Consider the following 5,120-nt stretch of genomic DNA (forward strand, 5'->3'; position numbering starts at 1 on the left):
GCCGTCAGTCGGACATATTCCCGAGGGGTCCTGGACTTCAAGAGGGCACAGGCCGGGCTGAGGTGTCCCCTCTTCCCCCAAGTGCATGAATTTCATGCACTGAGCCTCTAGCTGGTGTATAAAAAAGCCTTAGATTTCTTGGCATTAATTTTGTATCCTGCTACATTGCCAAATTCATTTATTAAGTCTAATAATTTTTTGATGGAGTCTTTAGGGTTCTCTATGTACAGTATCATGTCATCTACAAATAAGGATAGTTTTACTTCTTCTTTTCCAATTTGGATGCCTTTTATTTCTTCTTCTTGTCTGATTGCAAGGGCTAGTACTTCCAGTACTTTAAATATATCTTTTAAAAGGAGGTCCAAGTTCGATTCCAGGTCAGGGCACATGCCCGGGTTACAGGCAGCCAATCAAGGATTCTCTCTCATCATTGATGTTCCTATCTCTCTCTTCCTCTCTCTGGAATCAATAAAAACATATTAAAATACAAAAAGAAGAAAAAAGCAACTTGCTGGTTTTTGATTGTGAAAAATCCAGCCTACAAAAAGGAAATAAAATTCCCCATGAACTTGGCAAAGCATTTAACCAAGATTTTAACACTGCAATATCAACTTTTAGTTTTATCTCTCTAGACTAGTAACAAAAACAATGTTAATTAATGTGTATTTGGTGCTTAGGATGTCCCAAGCACCGTGTTAAGCACAGTACCCCCTTCTTTAATTTTTTTGGAGGAATTTCTGTGAGTTTATTTGAGCCAAACTGTCGACATATTTCTCCTTCTTTAATTTTCTCACCAACCCTGTGAAGCAAGTACCATCATGCCTCTATTAAGAAGTGGAAACCGAGGCTGAGGGAAGCTAAACAACTTGCCTAGAGTCACATAGGCAGGCAGTGGTGGAGTTCTCAGGCAAATCCAGGCCTGTCAAACTCCAAAGCCCTGTATTCTGGGTGCTCAACTGAATTATATTTTTAGACCATTCAAGTCTGGATAATTTTCTATGGTATCATGAAGTCACAGAATTCAAGAATCCTCAACGTCTTACTTTCTCTGTTCTGGAGACCTTCAATGCAGGCCAAAAAATGTTCCCAATCCTTGACTCCTCATTCCCCACCCCATATCCTATCAAATTCATAATACCAAGACTTTCCAGTGTTAAAGATACAGGGGCTGTCATTCACTGCATATTGGCAAGGCTTTCTGGAGAGCAACTTGGCAGTGTGTATAAAATGCTTAAAAAGATGAATTTAAGCCTGCATTTTCACTTCTAGGGATTTATCTTAAGTAGATGATAATGGATTGATTTGCATAAACATGTGTCATAAAGATGTCTATTATAATTTTATAATAGCAAAAAGGAACAACCTAACTGTCCAATCGCTTCTAAACACTCCCTCCCCACAAAGTAAATACTATCCCAGTTTCTATTGCTACAGCTTCATTTTGCCTGTTTTTAAACTTTAGAGAAGTGAAACATAAAATATGTACTTGTTGGCTCCTGGCTTTCATTCAATATTATGTTTGTGCATTCACTTAGGTTGTCATGTGTCATAGCAGACCATTCATTTTCATTGCTATGTACAATTCCATGGTGTGAATCTACCAAAACTTTTTTATCCATCCAACTGTTGGTGGGCATTAGTATTCAATTTCCAGCCGTTAAAATAAAACTGTTCGCCGAAACCGGTTTGGCTCAGTGGATAGAGCGTCGGCCTGCGGACTGAAAGGTCCCAGGTTCGATTCCGGTCAAGGGCATGTACCTGGGTTGCGGGCACTTCCCCAGTGGGAGATGTGCAGGAGGCGGCTAATCGATGTTTCTCTCTCATCGATGTTTCTAACTCTCTATCTCTCTCCCTTCCTCTCTGTAAAAAATCAATAAAAAATATTTAAAAAAAATAAATAAAACTGTTCGTCTCTTGGTGAACACATGTCTACATTTGTTAGATGTAAACCTAAGCATGAAGCTGCCTGGTGACAGCTAATTTTTTAAAATCTGGACCAGGAGGATGTTTGCCCTGAACAGTATGACCCTCAGCCCATTATGTGACGGGCATGGTTAATAACGTATGCGTATGTCCTTGCTAACTGAGTTCATTTTACTCCTGTCAGTTTGGCACAGGTCCTGCAGGACAGCAACTTCCCTTAGATTTCTGAACATTATGGGGAAGGGATGTAGGCCACAAATGTTATTAACAAGTTATTCTGGGCAAGAACCAGTGGATTCAGCTGCTTTGGTCAACCTAAATCAGGTGTTTTACATGAAACATTTCCCTATTTTTTTTACAAACGCTTTTCTCCTCTCTAGTCAGAGAACAAAACAGGTGACTCCCCAGAGCACTTGCACCTGCTGCACCTCCCAGGGGACAGACACACACAGGTCAAAGCCCTTGCTCAGGAAAGCTGTGCTCCCACCAAGGGCGTTCTGGGCTGAGAGCTCACTTAGGGGCAGGGGAAGCTACCTTTCCAGGTCTCCCAATTTGCAGCCATTCAATCGTTTTGTTGTTGTTAATCCTCACCTGAGGATATTTCTCCATTGATTTTTAGAGAAGAGTGGAAGGAAAGGGGAGAGACACAGAGAGAGAAACATATGTGAGACAGACACACGGATTGGTTGCCTCCCTCATGCGCCTGAGGATTGAGCCTGCAGCCGAGGTATGTGTCCTTGACCGGGAATCAAACATGGACCCTTTGGTCAAAGGACCGGCACTCTAACCACTGAGCAAACAGGCTAGGGCCATTCAATGGGTTTTTAACTACATGAAACCATTAAAATACAGAATTTGTTTCCCGACAGTCTGATTTCTCCAAAGGAAAGGACAGGGTCGTCCCATCTCTGCAATCCCAGTACAGAACACAGTGCTTACATATGACAGAGGCCCAAGAGATGTTAAAATGCGTACTGTTCGAAATGGATGGGAAAAAACCTACCATACAGGACAGATGGTCAAGAGTAGAGTCAGTTATTGAGAAATAAAGTCTTTCTCTGTGGAACTGAAACGGCAACTTATATGTCCATCATTATAGCTAAACAACACCCACTATCGAATGCTCTAACCACTGAGCAACAGCAATGATACAGATATGGAAAATGCTACATAATTATTAGTTATCCCCCAAAAGGGCAAGTTCCAAACAATTTAATTGTGTAAAATTTTACCATTTATAAAAGAACAGTACCTACAAGTTCCAAGAGCCATGGTCTGTATGTAAGAGTAGAGGGAAAGGCCTTGGAGGCTGCACACTGCACTGATAACAGGTATCCACCTCCAGAGGGAGAGGTTGCAGATGGTATCAAAGGGATTTAGCTTTAGCTGGAATATCTGAGTCTTTTTTAAGACTGTATTTGTGTAACTAAGTTGTGTTAAAAATTTAAGCGAGCCCTAGCCGGTTTGGCTCAATGGATAGAGCATCAGCCTGCAGACTGAAGGGTCCCGGGTTCGATTCTAGTCAAGGGCACATGCTCGGGTTGTGAGCTTGATGCTCAGGTTATGGGCTCGATTCCCAGTAGGGGGCGTGCAGGAGGCAGCAAATCAATGATTCTTTAATCATTTATGTTTCTCTCTCCCTTCTTCTCTGAAATCAATAAAAAATTATTAAAAACTTAAGCGAATTTCTCCTTATTTCTACCAATTTCTCTTTTTAAAAAAAATATATTTTATTTATTTTTTACAGAGAGGAAGGGAGAGAGATAGTTAGAAACATCGATGAGAGAGAAACATCCATCAGCTGCCTCCTGCACATCTCTTACTGGGGATGTGCCCACAACCAAGGTACATGCCCTTGACCGGAATTGAACCTGGGACCCTTCGGTCTGCAGGCCGATGCTCTATTGACTGAGCCAAACCGGTTTGGGCCAATTTCTCTTTTTTAAATAAAATAACTTATTTTTCCATTGATTTCTAGAGAGAGTGGAAGGGAGAGACGAGAGAGAGAAACATTGACTGGTTGCCACAAGCCTGCAACCGAGGTACATACCCTTGACCGGAATCCAACCGTAACCCTTCAGTCCGTGGGCCAAGGCTCTGTGCACTGAGCACACGGGATGGGGCCCAATTTCTCTTCTACCTAAGACGGCACTATTCTTGAAGGGAAGAAAACTAGACCTCTCCCTGGCACTGCCAGTAGAATTATCTTCTTTTTTTTTGTTATTATTTTTTTTTATTAGTTAAGGTATTACAAATGTGTCCTCATCCCCCCCTCCCCCAATTAACCCCCAGTAGAATTATCTTCTAAGCCTTGACACCCGACTACTCTGTCTCCCTCATGAAAATATAGGGAAAGGAACACATAAAAGTTCTTTAAACGAGTCCTGGCTGGCAACCAGGTTCTCAGGAGGGCTTCTGTGAAGGAAGGCCAGGAGTCAAAGCCGGGAAAGACGAAAACATTTAAGAAAAGCATGCCCACCCTAACCGGTTTTGCTCAGTGGATAGAGCGTCGGCCTGCGGACTGAAGGGTCCCAGGTTCGATTCCGGTCAAGGGCATGTACCTGGGTTGCGGGCACATCCCCAGTAGGAGATGTGCAAGAGGCAGCTGATGGACTTTTCTCTCTCATCAATGTTTCTTACTCTCCATCCCTACCCCTTCCTCTCTGTAAAAAATCAATAAAATATATTTAAAAAAGAAAAGCAAGCTCATCTCAAGTAAAACTGGAAACAGGGAATGTGCGCTCTCAAAGCCTGCGCACATTGCGGGCGCTGTGAGGGGCAGAGCAGGGCTCGAGGACCGCCCAGCACCAGCCGGACCTGCTTTAATGAACAAGATTCAAGGGAACAGAAACACGAGGGGTGCACACACGCTCCGCCAATAGAGCCTCACAAAGAAGAGGTATGTGGTGTTGGGATATTCTTTCTCCTACAACATGGGGCTTAGGCCAAATTCTGCCGCTAATGCGGGTGCGATCTCCGACCCCCGCGCACATATCTTTGGGTGTTTCTGCTCCCACCTCGGTGACACAAAGGGGGCTGACGAGGGGCTGAACCCAAGCGCAGGCGCTCTGATTTCTACCCCAAACCCAGGGCAGCTCCATACCAACCGGCGGCGAGCGCCCCTTCGGCGAGGCTAAGAACAGAGGCCGGCCAGTCCCACTCGGCGCCAGGGACGCCCCCGGTGACCGGAAGAGAGC

This window comes from Myotis davidii, unplaced genomic scaffold (genome assembly GCF_000327345.1).
Source record: "Myotis davidii unplaced genomic scaffold, ASM32734v1 scaffold355, whole genome shotgun sequence".
NCBI lineage: Eukaryota > Metazoa > Chordata > Mammalia > Chiroptera > Vespertilionidae > Myotis > Myotis davidii.